The following is a 20,904-nucleotide window of genomic DNA, read 5'->3' on the forward strand; positions in this document are numbered from 1 at the left end:
CAGTCAAAAGGGTCTCTTAAAAACTAACTAATCTAAACAGGCTCCAAATCGTACTACCGCTCCCTGGCAGCGGCGCCAAAAATTAACTACTCCTTATGATATGCCTAAATCAGGCGGTTTATTTATGCGGTGTCGTTAGGTCACAAAACGTCAATTCAGGATACCAACAGAAGAAGTTGATTGTTTAATTTATATATGATGGTCCTAAATCTATTATTCCTTCCTATGGGTTAGCAAGGGCAAATATGACCTAGGGTCATTCCTTGAGCGGTCGAATTTGAAACGGGGCTTATCTGGATGATTTAGTAATTAAGATGGGTTTGTGATATGGCCAAAACAGACGGTTTTATTTGTGCGGTGTCGTTAGGTCGCAACACGTCAGAATCAGCTATCAAAAGAGAGTAAGGGTTTTATCATTTATATTTATCTGGGGTTTCCTAGCTATAACTCACCTACTTTTATTCTTTTTAACAAGTAAGTGGTAAATATAACTCAGGTTCGCATTTTTGTATGTTTGCTCAGTAACGTGAGACAAAAGTGCCTATATAGTTAACCCTAGTGACAAGAGGTGATAGATTAAGATTAACTAATAAAATAGTAATTTAACTTGTAAAGAGTTCAATAGAATAGAATTCTAATGGGGAATTATCACAAGAGTTCAACTTCCTAGGATAAACACTAAACCTCAATCAACTGGGCTATGAACCTAACTGATTTGTCACTAAGAGTTTAGGCCTTGAAGATTCTGGCTAAGACGGATATCCCTACTCCCAACGTTAACCTAAAGGGTTTAAACGACCTTATGGATAGAATCCTAGGTGCATGAACAAAGTGGTATACCCATAAAGGAAAGTCTCGGCTTTTCTTAATCCTAGTTGGTCTAACTAAAGCAATATTCCTCCACTTAACACTACGCTATGCCTTAACATTAACAGACGTGCAATCTTCGATATTCTAAGGTACTGCTAATTGGATTAGAGGTCTCTCTTTTGCGATCACTTATTCAACCCCGGATCATCTTACAACATCTCAAGAACGTTGCTTCTGACGCGAATCATGCTTTTGAGCAAGCTAGTGTTCACTGAACTCTATGTTGCCTACTCTAATCGCAACCTAAATGGGCAGCTCTTCTTTGACGAATAAATGGTTATTCGTACGTATGTACTATATCCCTATTGTGACGTTAAGCACACATAACTACTTACCTTGTATCCTAGGGTTGATCAGGTCCTAATACTAGGTTATAGCCACGTGAATAAGCGGAAAGGGTGATCCATAAATTAAACTTCTAAACCGTCAGGGTTTCAGCATAACCATAGGATAAGTTTCAGATAAAGTATTCAACATATAATAAACATTTGTAACAGATAGATAAGCATGCAAGATGAAAGCAACTCAAGATAACAAGATAACTTCATTAAATTAAGGAAAGAGTTCACCGTTTACAGACGAGATCTGGACCATTACAAGTGCTGACATCCCCTAGACCGCTCCTATTACAATTGATGTGCGAGCGGAGGGGTACGAAATAGTTTATATTTTTAATATGAAATACGGCGAAATATGATACAAGTTTTATTTATTTATATAGATGGATATACCTAAACCTTGCTACAACACTTATAGGCAGTGTACCTAATCGTACAGTAGTGTAGTTTTTAGTAAGTCCGGTTCGTTCCACAGGGATCTTTAGCCAAGTTTAACGCTATATTTTACAAAACTATAAATATATATATATAATTATTATTATTATAAAAGGGGGGTTTTTACCGTTTAACGACCGGTTTGTCAAATTTTAGTTTTAGCGATAAAGATAAATGACGATAATATAAATGACAGAATTTAAATTTCGATAAAGTAAATTGCAGTAATTAAAATGACAGTAAATAAAGATACGATGAAATATGAAATAAAAGGATTATGCTTATTTAAACTTCCGTAATCATGATGTTTGATATTTTGGTTATATATTATTACCCCGGGTTAATTGTTATTTGGCCTGGTTTATTTGATACATCTATCTGGCTTTTGCCCATAATAGTCCATCGGTCATAAATTGTGATGACCCGGAAATTTCTGACCAAATTTAAACTTAATCTTTAACGTTTCCGACACGATAAGCAAAGTCTGTAAAACTGAATCTCGAAATTTTTGAACTACTTTCATATATTCAAATACCTTTCGGTTATTCTTGACGATTCGCGAACAATTATATGTATATAGATACATATATATATACTATAACTTGAAAATGTAACAATGTATTAATTGTTTGATACCGTGCATTAAACTTATTGGTTTAAATATTTATTTGAATATATATGATAAGTTGGAATATTAATTATATGAATAACTTGCGACGTATATTTAAAACGTGTTTATGAATATTGAAAATATATATTAACTTGGTCATAAAACGATTTGTTATTATATATATATTAACAAATAGCGAGACAATGATTTATAGAAGTAAATGACCAAAACACAAGAAAGTTTAAGATACACTTCGAATGATATAGTTTATTGATAATTTAAGACTATATTTTGACAAAGGTACGAGTCACAAAACGTAAATTGCGAGTTTTCTAAGCGTACGAAAATGCGTTCGAGAAACCGAAACCGGGACATAAGTCGAGTGACAACGTACGAGTCATTGGAACGAAAATTACAAGTCAACTATGCACATGAATTTAATATAATATATAATTAATTATTTAAATTATATATATTATATATATTATAAAATAATATGTCGACAAACAAGAAAACAAAAATATTTTGAGCTGGATCAGGCGGCCATGCGATCACATGGAAAATACACTAAAACCCCATGCGATCGCATGGGCATCAGATTTCAAAAAGTTGCCTATAAAAGTCCAGTTTTTGCACGAGTTTTATTTACACATACTACTCCCTCTGTAATATTATTATTATTATTTATTATTTATATTAATATTATTAATATTAATATTATTATTATTATTATTATTATTATTATTATTATTATTATTATTATTATTATTATTATTATTATTATTATTTATTTTATTGTTATTAGTAGTATTATTATTATTACTAATTATATCACTTAAAATACTACGACGAGGTCATGACCGTGTCACTTTCAAAACGAGTTTTCGAGCAAGCTAAAGCTAAGGAAATTATGGGTTATTGCCAAGGAGGTTATGGGTAATGTTCGGGGGTATATTTGTGAATCAAACCTAGTGTTTATCATCTCCGTTACGTCTACGTACTTTCCTACAATATTGAATCTCAATACTGATACGTAAGCACTTATATCTTATCTTTTATATATTAATTATGTATCCATGTCTAGTGCTCGAGTATATATATTTATATATGCTTGTATGCTAAATTTCATCATTAAATAGTTTATAATGAATCACTAATTAAATACATATATTACTGGTAAAAGGTATATGATATACATGTTTTTGGAAAGCTGGCGAAAAATCAATAACTTTTCATTTAAATATCGAATATTTTCGATGAACAGATTAAAAGATATGATCAACTGAATTATGATTGACGTTAATTAAAATTGCTTTTGAATTTGCAATTAAGATTTAAACAACTTGTTTACGAGACTGATAAAGTGAACTTTTAAATATTACCAACCGAGTAAATGAATCCTTATATAAGGCACGTCTCGTTTTGTTGAACTATTGTCAAAATTGACTTTTTGAAACGACTTTGGATAACTATTATATGTCGATCTCGAGCATTAGGATTGTGATAAACTATGACCTGACCTAGCTTAATAGACATTTATTGACCAACATATGTTCTCTAGGTTGAGATCTATGATTAATTGGTAATCCGAGTTTCGGTCACATTTTGGTGAACAACTTTATATGCTGCTAAGGTGAGTTTCATTTCTCCCTTTTTAATTGCTTTTGCAATATATATTTTTGGTATATTTTTGGGCTGAGAATACATGCAATTTATTTTAAACGCAATGGATACAAGTACATACTTAATTCTACACTGAGTTTGAACCGAAAATCCCTTAGCTTTGGTAACTAGTAGCTGCCAGTACATAGGATATGGACTGGTGGGCGCGAATAACAGTATATGGATCCATAGGGCTTGATATCCCCGTCCGAGCTAGAGCGCTAGCCTTTTAACGGACGTGTGTTATTTGAGTTTAGGACACGTTGGTTTGCGTGTATTAAAATGAATGGGGTATTTATCATTATAACGTTAAAGCTTAGTTACCAGGGTGCTCTGTTATGTAGAATCTATTGACAAACTTTTGATAAACGTTTCTGGATGAAACAACTGAAATCTTGTGATCCACTTTTATATACAGATTATGCGAAACACTAAAACTATGAACTCACCAACCTTTGTGTTGACACTTGTTAGCATGTTTATTCTCAGGTTTCCTAGAAGTCTTCCGCTGTTTGCTTATATGTTAGACAAGCTATGTGCATGAAGTCTTACATGACATATTTTTCAAGGAAACGTTGCATTCACCAAATCATCACCATGTATCTTATTTTGACAAATTGTCAACGGAAGTATTATTGTAAACTATTATTTTAGGTGATTGTCTATATGTAGAAATCATCATATGTTGAAAACCTTTGATTTAAATACTCATTTATGGTGTGCCTTTTCAAAAGAATGCAATATTTACAAAACGTATCATATAGAGGTCAAATACCTCGCAATGAAATCGATGAATGACGTGTCCGTCCATATGGATTTGGAGCGATCGTCACAGTTGGTATCAGAGCGTTGGTCCTAGTGAACCAGGTCTTGCATAAGTGTGTCTAACTGATAGTTGTTCGGATGCATTAGTAAGTCTGGACTTCGACTGTTTCTGCATGTCAAAAGTTTTGCTTATCATTTCTTGTCAGAAATTACCTGACTATCATCTTAAGTCTAAACGCGTCTTATTGCATTGATTTCACAGATAGTGTATAGACAAAATTCATATCTTGGCATATCTATTACAGTAAACTTTGACTGCCATCTTCCGAAAATTTCTCCGTAATTTACAGGATTTTGGTATTATATATACATATGTAAATTATGTATTGAAGAGTACCAATCAAATTCTATAATCTATTTCATATCAAAAATCATCTCTCTAATTATACAAGATGGATCCCGTATCTAGTTCAAATTCCTTAAATTCCGACAGCTATTCCGATATGGATATTCACCTGAACTCTGAAGAAAGTATAACCGGAATGGATCAACCAATCAGCCATCACCTATTCTGGATGAATTGGGGATGGGTTCATAGCCTACTTAATCATTGGAGACAAGAAGAAGGTGATCCCTTCCATCCACCACATTCACCTCTTGGCGAAGAACATGAAGCACTTACCGGTGAACCTATTCGTAATACTATTTTCTCTCTCATTTCCAGAGTATCTCATCATGATTATATACTATCCCATATTATAAATCTTATTTATCCGATCGTCCGAACCACCGATCATCCCGGTATAATAGAAGAAGTCAACGAGCTTCGTGCTCGGGTAGTGGCTTTGGAGAATATGGTGCAAGGGTTACGAACACCAGCAGCAGCACCGGCAGCATAACCGATACCACCATCATCCACACCAACAGGATCATTACCACCACCAACAACCACATCCGCATCACATGCCTCAACACCACAATTTGTACCTCGGATATCAACATCATATGCACCATAGGTACCAAGAAGTACCAGCAACGATAAACGATGAAGTATGGATTCATAACTTCATTGAAGAAACATTCTACGGCGATTATGTAATTTCTAAAGTTTAGAGATTATCTATTCTAGCCTTAACCTTAAATCAGATAGAGTAGAAACCCTTATCTGAATGGTGTAAGACACAAGTTAGACTTGTTTTACGAACAGCATCAACAGTACCCTTAGCCTCACCAGCACAGTCAGTGCTGTCAACATCGTCAGAATCAGCAGCACCTCTAACATCACAAGCTCCGTCAGTTCAAGAAAGCACCGTGGACATCTTTACGAGTCAACAACGAGTATATTGTATCAATGAGTTATGAAGTAATAACTCAATTCATCTAAAGAATTTATATGTATATCTTATATATATAAATTTTAAAACTATCATGAATCTTTTCGTACTAAGCTATTACGTGTGAATTTTAAGGGGTAGATACTGCTCGGTTAATTCATATTACTAATATGCTATGATGTACATCCTTCGTTAACAAATTAACCATCGTTAACTACAAATATCTGTTTCAACTCAATGAATTCCATTTCATAATGAACTTAGTGTATTAATCAATTACATGTTTGATTTTACACTTTTATCTTCGATGCACTCGAAACTTTCTAGAAAACATCATTTATATCTTATGAAGTTCATAAGAATTCCACGAGCATCAACATCCTTCACCGAGGAATAAGAATAAATAATGAAGTATTGATTTCATTAGTGAAATACTCCGTGAAGATTATGTAATCCTTAATGTTTTAGAGATTATTCATTCAATTCAAAAATCAAATGAGCTTAATATGATATTAACTCATCAAATCTGTATTACATCTGAAAAAAATATACATATATATATTTTCATAAAGACGGTAAAAAAAATTCTTTTGTACAAAGTATTAATTAAGAAATCTTTAACGGGTAGGTAATACTCGGGAAATATATAAGTTCACAATTAATATGTTATACTGTACATTCTTCAACTTTGATTCAAAAATTATTAACTATGCTCACAGCGATATACAATCGTTTCCATACAAATTCAATTACATATTCTGATTTTGAAAAATCAGAATCCAAGCTAAGATTTAACAGAAAACATCACTCTTAGATTCTTACATCTTTCAAATGCTATACTTTGACTTCAAAACTGTGCTAGAACATCACTTCTATTCATAAACCCAGAAAGAAAGAAAAAAATTTGTATCGTTCAAAATTCTAGAACATCATATGTATCTTGACAATTACAATCTTCATACAAACCCTTCAAACTTTTGAAAACACCTCAGATTGATAACCAACGATTCGGTTATGATAACTTTGAATGCTGATGAAGCAGCAAAAACTGTAAACGACCTTAACAGCCAAAAGTTTGATGATAAAGAATAGTGTGTTGGCAAAGCTCAGAAAAAGAGAAGGTTTGGAACTAGAAAACGGATTGAGCAAAGTATGAAGGAGGCTGTGGATAAATCACAAAGACTAAACCTGCCTTCAAAGAATCCAAATTATTCAGTATCTGCTGAAGCCATTAACGAATACCTTGCTTCCGAATCTAAACCCTTGCGGACAATATTCTTCATCATCCTCTGATATTAGAAATTCTAAAATATCATCGTATCTTTCATTATAAATATCCTCCATATTTCTGGAGATAATTCCATAATCATTCTTATCGGAAATCAATTTTCTCCTTGCGATATCCGTGTAACATCATAAAAGAAACTATTTTAGTTTCTAAATTCTGAAACCTTCGAGTTTAAAATATGAATATTTTTGAAGCGGTGTTGGGAACTGAAGCATGAGTTAGTATAATATAATGACATTTGATCAACGTGATTATATTACAGTAAGTCATGCTGAGTTTCTAATGGAACGTGATAAAGGTTCACAGATCATACCCTCATTATAAACCATGTTACATAACTCTTTCATTCTATTTAACCTCTAAACTATCAAGAAAATATTTTCTTAATGATTCGGTCTTTTTTGAGGTATTCTGGTAATTTGACAAGTCAGATTGTGCCATTACCGTTTCTTTCTTAGAACATTAATTATATTCATTCCGAAATCCATACCTACGAATCTGGACCATTATTCGCTTGACTTAAAGTCGGGAAGAGAAAACGAAAGCATGAAGCTCCGAAATATAATGGAAAATATAAAGCCCTATAACAACCCCAAAATTACAAACCGTGTATATCAATGCGTATAGCAATATAAAGACACGGGAGAATGAAAAACACTATAACCCCAAGGTAATGGTAGAAGAAAATAACTTCCTCTGGTGGTAGATGAAAAAGAAGAATGACAGATATGAAAGTTAGGAGTATATCAAGAATCAGAACTGGATGAAGCATTTCACAATCTTTTGGAAGTATGAAATTAAGAAGAAGATGTAGGAGTGGTGAAAATAATGAAACGGAAGTGTTTAATTTATAGCAAAATATCAGACATAGCAATCGAGGCAGATTACGCATTTAATCAAAGAAAATCCTAATTTTCGCAAATTCCGAAGAATCAAATCTTATTTAGATAATGAAGATTTTTTATTCCTTAAATTCCGGAAATCAATCGTTACTACGTCAACAGTTAAGGCGAATCTCTATTCCTTCAATTCACTATTTTACGATAACTTCTCTCATATGCTTCGAATAATCGGATTGTTTTATCCATATTATTCAACGGTGATAAAACTCTATTTATCAACACATATACGTCATGAAAACATTTTTATTGTTAGTCATGACGACCTCACTCAAATTTCAGGACAAAATTTCTTTAACGGGTAGGTACTGTGATGACCCGGAAATTTCTGACCAAATTTAAACTTAATCTTTAACGTTTCCGACACGATAAGCAAAGTCTGTAAAACTGAATCTCGAAATTTTTGAACTACTTTCATATATTCAAATACCTTTCGGTTATTCTTGACGATTCGCGAACAATTATATGTATATAGATACATATATATATACTATAACTTGAAAATGTAACAATGTATTAATTGTTTAATACCGTGCATTAAACTTATTGGTTTAAAAATTTATTTGAATATATATGATAAGTTGGAATATTAATTATATGAATAACTTGCGACGTATATTTAAAACGTGTTTATGAATGTTGAAAGTATATATTAACTTGGTCATAAAACGATTTGTTATTATATATATTAACAAATAGCGAGACAATGATTTATAGAAGTAAATGACCAAAATACTAGAAAGTTTAAGATACACTTTGAATGATATAGTTTATTGATAATTTAAGACTATATTTTGACAAAGGTACGAGTCACAAAACGTAAATTGCGAGTTTTCTAAGCGTACGAAAATGCGTTCGAGAAACCGAAATCGGGACATAAGTCGAGTGACAACGTACGAGTCATCGGAACGAAAATTACAAGTCAACTATGCACATGAATTTAATATAATATATAATTAATTATTTAAATTATATATATTATATATATTATAAAATAATATGTCGACAAACAAGAAAACAAAAACATTTTGAGCTGGATCAGGCGGCCAAGCGATCGCATGGAAAATACACTAAAACCCCATGCGATCGCATGGGCATCAGATTCCAAAAAGTTGCCTATAAAAGTCCAGTTTTTGCACGAGTTTTATTTACACATACTACTCCCTCTGTAATATTATTATTATTATTTATTATTTATATTAATATTATTAATATTATTATTATTATTATTATTATTATTATTATTATTATTATTATTATTATTATTATTATTATTATTATTATTATTATTATTTATTTTATTGTTATTAGTAGTATTATTATTATTACTAATTATATCACTTAAAATACTACGACGAGGTCATGACCGTGTTACTTTCAAAACGAGTTTTCGAGCAAGCTAAAGCTAAGGAAATTATGGGTTATTGCCAAGGAGGTTATGGGTAATGTTTGGGGGTATATTTGTGAATCAAACCTAGTGTTTATCATCTCCGTTACGTCTACGTACTTTCCTACAATATTGAATCTCAATACTGATACGTAAGCACTTATATCTTATCTTTTATATATTAATTATGTATCCATGTCTAGTGCTCGAGTATATATATTTATATATGTTTGTATGCTAAATTTCATCTTTAAATAGTTTATAATGAATCACTAATTAAATACATATATTACTGGTAAAAGGTATATGATATACATGTTTTTGGAAAGCTGGCAAAAAATCAATAACTTTTCATTTAGATATCGAATAGTTTCGATGAACAGATTAAAAGATATGATCAACTGAATTATGATTGACGTTAATTGAAATTGCTTTTGAATCTGCAATTAAGATTTAAACAACTTGTTTACGAGACTAATAAAGTGAACTTTTAAATATTACCAACCGAGTAAATGAATCCTTATATAAGGCACGTCTCGTTTTGTTGAACTATTGTCAAAATTGACTTTTTGAAACGACTTTGGATAACTATTATATGTCGATCTCGAGCATTAGGATTGTGATACACTATGACCTGACCTAGCTTAATAGACATTTATTGACCAACATATGTTCTCTAGGTTGAGATCTACGATTAATTGGTAATCCGAGTTTCGGTCACATTTTGGTGAACAACTTTATATGCTGCTAAGGTGAGTTTCATTGCTCCCTTTTTAATTGCTTTTGTAATATATATTTTTGGTATATTTTTGGGCTGAGAATACATGCAATTTATTTTAAACGCAATGGATACAAGTACATACTTAATTCTACACTGAGTTTGAACCGAAAATCCCTTAGCTTTGGTAACTAGTAGCTGCCAGTACATAGGATATGGACTGGTGGGCGCGAATAACAGTAAATGGATCCATAGGGCTTGATATCCCCGTCCGAGCTAGAGCGCTAGCCTTTTAACGGACGTGTGTTATTTGAGTTTAGGACACGTTGGTTTGCGTGTATTAAAACGAATGGGGTATTTATCATTATAACGTTAAAGCTTAGTTACCAGGGTGCTCTGTTATGTAGAATCTATTGACAAACTTTTGATAAACGTTTCTGGATGAAACAACTGAAATCTTGTGATCCACTTTTATATACAGATTATGCGAAACACTAAAACTATGAACTCACCAACCTTTGTGTTGACACTTGTTAGCATGTTTATTCTCAGGTTTCCTAGAAGTCTTCCGCTGTTTGCTTATATGTTAGACAAGCTATGTGCATGAAGTCTTACATGACATATTTTTCAAGGAAACGTTGCATTCACCAAATCATCACCATGTATCTTATTTTGACAAATTGTCAACGGAAGTACTATTGTAAACTATTATTTTAGGTGATTGTCTATATGTAGAAATCATCATATGTTGAAAACCTTTGATTTAAATATTCATTTATGGTGTGCCTTTTCAAAAGAATGCAATATTTACAAAACGTATCATATAGAGGTCAAATACCTCGCAATAAAATCGATGAATGACGTGTCCGTCCATATGGATTTGGAGCGATCGTCACATAAATATAAAGTGCGAGTGTCCTCGTCAAATTACCCTTATACCCGAAGTCAAATAGTCCAACTAATTAAGGATTTAAACTGTGACGCAGTTATCACTTCTGTCAACAATTACACCAGTTATCACTGTATGTAATCCACCCCTGTTTTAATTAGATATGAATATTAATTTATCCACTTGATCAGTTTGAATACTCAATTACCCAACCTGAATAATTAATTAAATGATTATAATAGACTCCGTATGAACGTCACTAAATAGGACAACCATAATCATTTTTTAATTATTAGGCTAATTAATTTGAAGATAGGTTCGACAGACTCCAATGAGTTGTCACTCAATTAGACAATACCCCCCATCTATTAATAGTCCATAGTCCAATGTTCACAAGTGTCGGTCTTTGTCCAAACATTAATTATGGTCCAAAGTTCAATAACCCGGTCTTTAATATTTAGTCTAACATCACGATTACTTCGGCTCAATTAAGCATAATAATAACTTAGTTACGAGACATTAAAATAAAAAGGTTAAACATAACTTACAGTGATTAAAAATCGCGTAGTGTTACACGGACAGAGTTTTGACTTACAAAACCTTAAAACATTTGTACAATAACCTTATTATTGAAATTATCTTAACTTAAAATTATAACATAAATACAGAGAAAGAAATTTAGTATTTTGTAAAAATTATCTGTATGGTTTCAGCAGAACTCGGCTGCTTTTATAGGCATATTCGAATTCCGTTGCTCCGCGATCGCGTAGTTATTGTGCCTTGGGGCTCCGCGATCGCGGAGTTCCCTTTTCCAGCTGGTAAGAATTTGTAATCTAGCTTGTCGACATAATTTAATATAATATAATATATAAATAATTAATTATCTATTATATTATATTCTTGTGCATAGTTGACTTGTACTTTCAGCTCCGTTGAGTCGTAAGTTGATAGTTGGTTCATGTGTCGTTTCCGGACTTTCGAACGTCTTTTTGTACGCTGAGATATCTTGTACTTTGCGTTCCGCGACTTGTACTTTTGTCATTTTTAGACGTTAATCATCAATAAATTGAACCACTTGAATTGTATCTTGTACTTTTGAGCTTTTTTGTCATTTGCGTCTTCAAATCGTCAATTATGCCTTTTGTCTTCATACTTATTTATTTAAACGAATATTACTTGTAAATAGAACAAATGCAACTAAAAGCTTTACATATTGGAAGGATATTGATACTAAATATATGTTCCTTTTTAGCATTATCAACAATCTTCGGCATTTGCCTCCGGGTACTTATTTTCCCGCTCAGAGGTGAGAAGGCCTTGAAATCTCTAGTGAGAGAAAGTGTATTGTAGTGAGAGAGTGAGGAGAGGTGTATTGAAATTGGATGACAAAAAGCCTTTAAATAGACTTGGATTTTCCCTGCAAACGGCTGGCAGGCCGTTTGGCAGGCCGTTTGCAGGGCCCGTTTGCCAGACCAGCCCGTTTGCAGGGGTCGTTTGCCCTGGCTGTTTGGCAGGCCGTTTGTGATCCAGGCAAGCCGTTTGGCAGGCCATTTGGCAGGCCGTTTGGCTTGCCTAATCAGCTGATTTTCCTGGATCGTAACTTAATTTCTTGTCTTTTACCGTTTTCGCTCTAGAATCTTCGTTTTAGCTCCGTTTCTCTTGATTCTTTTTGCATCATCTTTGTAATTACTTTATCTAATAATTTAACCGAAAAAGCGATTATTTTTCCGATAAAGTTTTGAACTTTATGCTTTTGGGACTCAATATCGGGGGTAAAAACATGACTTTTTAGCCGATATCAGTTTGTACACAATTTAGTATCCAAGACTAGTTGCCAGGTACACCTTGTGTGGAGAGGCAGGATCCTTTTAGTCCCAATAAATTGGCGACTGTTCGAAAAATCCAACAACCAAGTCCAACCGGTTTATTCTAGACACCACTTTCATCCGGAATATCAACATGTGTAAAGGAGATAGTTGGGCTGATTTGATTTATAATTGTATTTAAAATATTATAGCAATATAATTAAAATAAGCTAGCTAGCATGCAACAGCTAAGGACAAAGAAGACGTGGTTCACCATGATTTATGATAACGTAGTGTCAGGATGATTGCGAGACATTCATTGAATAGATATACCTTGGTGTAAACACTAGATTCCCTACTAATTGATTTCTCGATTAGCATGTCACGAGGAACTAGGCTATTGTGATTCTGATCGGATGGACTATGCTCAACTCTCGACGCTTTATCTGGTTTGAGGATATAAGCGGCCCATCTTGGATGCAATGCATACCTTGGGCGCACGAATAAAGTAGCATAGCCATATATAGATAATATCCGACATTTCCTAACACCTTAGTGTATCACCTAAGTGAGTGGTTATGATTGTGTTTCAAATTAGTTTCTGTCAATGGTTTGGTAAAATCTAAGGTGTATAGACAAATTAGAACCTCTTCTAGTTCTCAGTCATCCTTAAAGATTTATAAACTTAGTTTGTATTGTAGTGCGTAAATTCCTATTTATGACTTAAACCAGCCCTTACGATCTACCCAATAAATCCCTTAGTTATCCATAATGGACTCCACTCTCAGTGTTTCCTAGAATGTATTTCTCATATAGAGGTTCCATAATGTACTTACACCTATGGTGGTTCCATAGCTTCTAACCTTGACCATGCTCAAGTGGTCCTATAGTATATCAACACTATACTCTACTGTTGCAACAGTATTTCCTCGAGTCTTATACTCTTGACCAATGTCTTGATCTGGTCCTATGATAATTCCCCATGTACTTTATAGTATTTCTAATGGGTTCATACCTTGACCAATGTATAAACACAAATAATTAATTACCTTATAATTGTCGACTTTATAAAAGGTTTTTATCACGTTTATTGGTGGAAGGACGATAATAATGAGGTTTAATATCTTAGACAGAAAGCGATTATGAAACGATAATCATCCCTAACTAACATTATTATATCATGGAAAACAATCAAGCAATTACTCACACATCATGACAACAAGCATTTCTAATATTAATAAATCACAAACATCGAGTAAGAATAATATAATAAATTAATAAAAGAGAGGATAGATATTACCGAATAATGTCGGCAGAATAACACTTGTATTTATTCATAATATCCATAGTGTTACAATGCTTGATAGCTTCTACTACTAACTACATACTAATCTCCTATTGATCACTAGAGAGCGACAATAGAGAGATAATTATACTTCCTAATCTCTGTACTTTTCTCTCTCTAAAATCTAGAGAGAGAAAGTAGACAGAGAACTAATCTCCTATAGATCACTAGAGAGCGACTATAGAGAGATATTTGAGAGAGAAGTGAAGAATTGGTGTGTGTTGAAATGAATGCAAAAAGCTCTTTAAATAGGTAAAATTTTCCAGGCAAACGGCTGGCAGGCCGTTTGGCAAGCCGTTTGCAGAGCCCGTTTGACCAGGTGGCCCGTTTGCTGTGCCCATTTTCCTTGGCCGTGTGGCAGGCCGTTTTCCCTAGTGGCAGGCCGTTGGCTGGATCGTAACTTGTCTTTCACCGTTTTCGCTCTAGAATTTTCGTTTTAGCTCCGTTTCTGACAATTCTTGCGCACACGCGTTTGTAATTGAATATCATACAACATTAGATTAAGTAAATAAACTTTTTTAAAAATTATAAAATAAGTTATTTAAACGCGAGTTAATCGTCTTAGCCGGTTTTGCTCGTTTTTCCTCGTTTTTCATCCGTTTTTAGTGATTCTTGAAACATAGCATTTGTAATGACATAATCTACCAAATGAAGCAAATAAATGCTTATTTAGATGATAAAGTCAATTACTTTATTATAAATGGGGCTAATATCGGGGGTAAAAACGTGACTTTTTAGCCGATATCATATACTAATCAGCACTGACCGGGTTTCATGGCCTTACGTAGCAGAGGTACAGCTTACAACAACTGTTTTGCTTCAGCGTGCATATACGAAGTTTATATGCTTGGTGACTACACAAGCATGGTCTAGGACCGACAATGTACTAGGGGTCTAGTTAGATGTTTCACTATGAAAGATTCCTCAGTTGAAATCCAAGGCTCGGTGGACTTACTACAACCGGTGTGCCTTAGTCAAACTTACATTGTATCCGATAAACTTCTCTTACCAAGGGGTGACACAGATAGTGTACTCTGAATCGGGGTTCGCGACTTCCCAATAACAGAGCCGATAACTACGTTCTATTAGTTAGAAAAGCGATTTAGTTTAAAGCATAATCGGAAAGCATCTTAACAACATACACAAACCATAATATTATTTTGGCATTATAACTGACTACATCATAGCATACACTAAAGATAACTACTCGCTAATCATGACAACAATATCACAAAACATAATAATGGAATACATAGTATAAAGGCAAAGGATATAAGTACCGGTAGATTAAACGAGTTCTGAATACAAAAGTGACAACTTCAAACTCCAGACCGCTCCTAATACAATCTTCGGCGTTCTTCTCCGGGTACTAGGTTTCCCGCACGGAGTCGAAGACCTTGAAAGTATGACTAATATTGTAGAAAGAGAGAGAAGGAAGTGAATTGAAGTGTGTGTAAAAATAGATGACAAAGACCCTTTAAATAAGCTTGAATTTTTGTCTGCAAATGGCTGGCAAGCCGTTTGGCAGGCCGTTTGCCTAGCCCGTTTGCCTGGTCAGCTGTTTGTGATACCCGTTTGCCTGGGTCATATGGCAGGCCGTTTTCCCTTATGGTAGGCCGTTTGGCAAGCCGTTTGGCTTGCTGATTTCACTGGATCGTAACTTGATTTCCTTGATCGTAACTTGGTTTCTTGTCTTTCACCGTTTTTGCTCTAGAATCTTGTTTTAGCTCCGATTCTCTTGATTATTTTTACACCGTCTTCGTAATTACTTGATCTTCAATTTTAGCTGACAAAGTGCGCATTTTGGCGATAAAGCTCGGAACTTTATTGTTTTGGGGCCTCAATACCGGGGTGAAAACGTGACTTTTTAGTCGATATCAAATATCACACACTTAGACTTTGCTTGTCCTCAAGCAAACTTCTCGTTTTTACCTTAAAAAATCTTTTCGGAGTTTCTTTTCTATTAACCTAAGCGGTTTGCTTTTTTACTATAAGGGCATAAAATAAGGTGAGTTATCTATGTTAGGGTTGAAACTATCTCTGCAAGCATGCGAGGAGGTTACATGACTTAGGCTAACTTTCACGTGTCACTCAAATCACACAAGTGTTTAGGGTTCCCTATAGATCTAAGAAATAAATTCACTCATAGCCAGTCTTGTTGCACCCATCGTTATAAGCTTGATAAAGACTCAAATCCTTGCTACTAATGTGAAAACGGTAGTAACCATAGCTTCCAGGTCATTTGTCAATGATGGAAAGGAATTTTGGAGTGGTGATGAAGTTGTTTTTAAGAGGTGAGAAATAGTCTTTTTAAAGACTTTTATTCGGAATTTCGGAAAACATAAGATATGAGTGCTGATATTTTTGAGAAGCACTTTTGAACTTTTCTCCTTTAAAGTGATAAGCATTTGTGATCAAGTTCTTCTTCGGCATTTCTCATTAAAAGTTCTGCTCATTTTCTCAGAACTTTTTGGAAATACATTTTTTTAGATTTTATCTCGAGAAACTTTCTGCCGATAAACTTTTTCAAGACCTTTGCCATGATACTTGAGAGGCTCATAACATCGGATTTTCGGAAGGAATCTCATTTTCTGAATTTTTCGAGTGATAGTAAAGATGATGTGGATGGGGGTTATGTGGTAGAAGTGGTGAAGGTGTGAACGGCTTATTTTGACAAATGGCTAGCTCTTCTGATTATACACGAATCACATTTCGTTACTTGGAAACGCAGATCTAAAGCAAGTTCTGATTCTGAGTACAGACATCGGCACTCTCAACGGAAAATAGTAAAGCATTAAAGATGAATTCTCATATGGTCTTATTTGGGTGCCTCACCATAATCAATTTAGGTCGACAATGCCTAGTCATGTAATGCTCTATTAGAGATTCGGTTCGTCCCAACAAGATTTCTACCTTACTTAAGCCTTAATTTTATTTACAAACGTTTCAGGTTTTCGAAAGTACTTTTTCGGAAAGGATTTCTCTTGTTAAAAAATTTGAAATTTGGCTTAAGAACCCGGAATCTTTGTAATGGGTTATTTTAATATAGCATAAAAAGATTATACCAACATCCCACACTTAGGCGAACATTGTCCTCAATGTTCCTAGTGTATCCCACACTTAGGAGTTTTTATTAAAGATTTGGGAATATTTGTCTAGTGTTTATTTGGGTTGGAATCCTACACTTAGTGATAAGCTAGGATGTGGCATAATTAAAATTTGAGCTAATAACGAGGAGATAGGAGTATCCCCAACAGATGGTGGTGGTTGCTTGTGAAGAAACTGACTGGCTTGCAATCTTGGAAGTTACGTCCTTTATTGATCGGCTCATTTGTCATCCTTTATTCTTCTACTCTACTTTATTGCACGACTTGCCTCCCGATAAGCGCTTTTGTTTAAGGTTGTTGGCTCGACCGTAATGATGCCTAAAAAGCAGACATTCCCCTCTGGTAGTTGTGATCTTGGACTTCTCGAGGGAATGTGAGTCTTGGTGGATAAATCTTGAGAAAGTGTCGGACCAAAAGTGGTAACAGGTCTGGTACTTCTCTGAAAGATAGGTAATGTGCAGTTTCAGCTCGTGACAAATCTTGAAGTCTGATGAGAATATGATCTACGGCTCTGCTGATTGACCTGTGAATGTCAATCATTGAGGCAGTGCTGGTGGTGATTGTCTCTCTGATAGGATGTTCATTTTAGAGGTCTTCAAATAGTGTCAGAAATTGTATCTTCAATATCTCAAAATCTTCGGAACGATGATCTCCACAGTAGGAGTCTGTAGCCTTGCACAGATTGGTCAAGAGGCGAAGCTGAAAAGAAGTGAAAAGCAGTCCTGACCTAAGCACTAATGTCACCGTCTTTGAGTATTTCTCCCGACATCCAGCTTTAAATATGAAACTAGGATCTGTGGATTCGTGGAAGATACGTGCTATCTGCTTCGTAACATAGGTGGCAATGTTGACTCAATCTGGTTCAAGATGTGAGAATGGATTGTTGCGTCTTACTTCTTCCGTTACTACGCCTCGTAACTCTTTGATAATCAGATCAGCAAGGTGATCAATTGTTACGTAAATCACTAGCATGTCTGGTGTGCGTTCGAAATTATCTCTTTCCAAGAGAGTGAAGAGGCTATGAATATCTTCGATCATTTGCAAATCAGAGTGATAAGTTGGGCATCCGGTGGAAAGATCCATATGCTTCCGGATGAGAGTCAGTAGTGCTCGTTGGTTTACTGAGAATGGAAGTGCAGATCCGGCCAAGGCGTTGTAAACCTTAGAGTAAATGATCTTCTGATCTCGACAAAGTCTTGTTTCGAGAATAGTGTGAACCACTGAGTTGTGCTCTCGTTGCCTTTCTTCATGGTATATATGATCGTGAAGAGTATTGATAAAGTCTTGAATGCGCCCTTCTAAGATTTCAACATTATTGTCTTTTCTCTGTAGATAGAGGTTGTATTCGTCTCGGATAGCCATGATCCATTCTGTTAAGCGTAGTGTGAAATCAATTGTTGATTTACGGATGGCTTCGAAAATATCTTCAAATTCATCGGTGTCATTGATGAAAGTTATCATGTCGGCGTGATTGGATATAACCGGAATCCGATCTGAAGAAGAGTCCAGCTCCTCCTGATATGGTTCGGGTAGAGAATATGAGTCATCCATAATGTCTTCATGTTGCTCTTCCTCGTCATCATCGGTATAGTATTCTTCTGTGGATTCGTCTGATGAACGGGCTTCTTTAGTATTTTGGTGCTTCACTTTGACACTTGCAGGGTCAATTTCTATATCTTTAACCTCACCCTTATCAATTTTCTTCTTGAAACGAATGATTAAACTGTGATCTTCCATCTCGAGCCTCATTAATTCTTCGTGACGTTCCAAGCTTAGAGAGGGTATTATCGTAGTTTCTTTTACGTCTCCCATTTCCTCTACCTCCTCAAATTCTTCCTCTTCCTCTATTTCTTCGCTGGGATCCTCTTCTTCCATTTCTAGGTCGTCAGCAGACTGTGACACCCATTTTGATATCATTAGCAGGTGGTAGAGACTCATCATCGAAAGTGATCCGTCTTGTAGAAATAGCAAACATCTCTGTCAGTCCAGAAAGATCGGTAGGTCGATCAATTTTGAAGGTAACGCTCTCCCCATGTGATCGCAAGATCAAGGTTTGATTGTACACATCAATGACAGTCCTAGCCGTATTCATGAAAGGTCTCCCTAATACTATTGGTGTATGTAGGTCTTCCTTAATGTCCATCACTACGAAATCCGTAGGATACAAGAATTTGTCGACTTTCACTAAGACGTTCTCAACTATACCCTTAGGATAACGAATTGTATGATCGACAAGCTGGATTGTCATTTTATTTGGTGACAAGTCTCCTAATTCTAATCTCTTGTAGAGAGAATATGGGATTAGGTTGATACTTGCTCCTAAATCTGCTAGTGCATGAATGGTTCCAGACTGGTAGATTGAACACGGGAAAATGAATCAGCACGTATCTCCTAGCTTCTTTGGTAGAGAGTTCCTGAGTAATGCCGAGCATTCTTCACTCAGTGGAATTTTGTTGGAATCTGGTATCCTCTCCTTTGTTGAGAGAAGCCTTCGGATGTATATCTTCTGGTTGGGAATTTTGGACATGGTTTCCAGGAACCTTCCATCAAGTTTGTAGGTATCGAGCTTGGATGGTTCTTCCTGTAGCCTCCCAGGGTAAGGTATATGAACTGGAGTTGTAGTGGGCAACTTCTGAGTATATGTCGATTTGTTCTTGAGCCTAGCTGACCTTCTCTGTGGTTCTTCCTTTGGGATTATGGAGTCCATTTACTTAGCTTCCTCTATGTGGGGATTTTGGATAATATTACTAGGTAATCTTCCTTGTGGTCGAGTTTTAAGGCGTTGTGATAACTTTCCGAACTGCTTTTCTAGACTTTTGAGCAGAGCCAATTGATTTCTCATTAGTATCTCTGTCTGGTCTTGTCTAGATGCAGTTCTCTGATTTAGCTGTTGTTGACCTTGAATGAACTGAGTCAATTGATCATCAGTCCCGAGAGCAGGGTTGGTTACTTTCATAATTTAGGTGGTTGGGGAATTCTCCTCAGCTGGTGGACCAGTGAGTAGTAGTGGTTGATCGTAGGTCAATTGAGATTGTTGGGGTGGATAAGGTGGGTAACGATAGCAAAAAGGCTGTTGTTCCTTTGAAACTGGTTAACCCTATGTTGTTGATTGAATCCGGGATTTGATTGACGAGCTGGGTATTGAACGTAACAGACTGAACTATTAGGGTTCTCGTACTCAACTTGATATTCTTCAGTGGGTTGCGGGTTGGTACAATTAACACAGGCCTGAGCCTGGTTAACCTGCTGTGGCTGCGTCTTCAATTCTCCGAGTTGTTTGGCGAGAGATACCAACTTATCCGTGAGGGAATTGATGGCCTATGTTTGATTGTTAAGTGCGGAGAGTGGGGCAGATGATGAAGTTGTTTCACCACTGTTCCAGTCATGATGATGCATTGTCATGTTCTCGAGCAACTCCCATGCTTCGTCTGCGGTTTGGTTCATCAGATTTC

At 35.1% G+C, this 20,904-nt stretch overlaps 1 pseudogene; it reads right to left on the reverse strand.

Moving 5' to 3' along the window:
- The window catches only part of LOC139853716 (TMV resistance protein N-like), a 273,112-nt pseudogene that overhangs the window by 225,814 nt on the left and 26,394 nt on the right, over positions 1–20,904 (reverse strand).

This window comes from Rutidosis leptorrhynchoides, chromosome 6 (genome assembly GCF_046630445.1).
Source record: "Rutidosis leptorrhynchoides isolate AG116_Rl617_1_P2 chromosome 6, CSIRO_AGI_Rlap_v1, whole genome shotgun sequence".
NCBI lineage: Eukaryota > Viridiplantae > Streptophyta > Magnoliopsida > Asterales > Asteraceae > Rutidosis > Rutidosis leptorrhynchoides.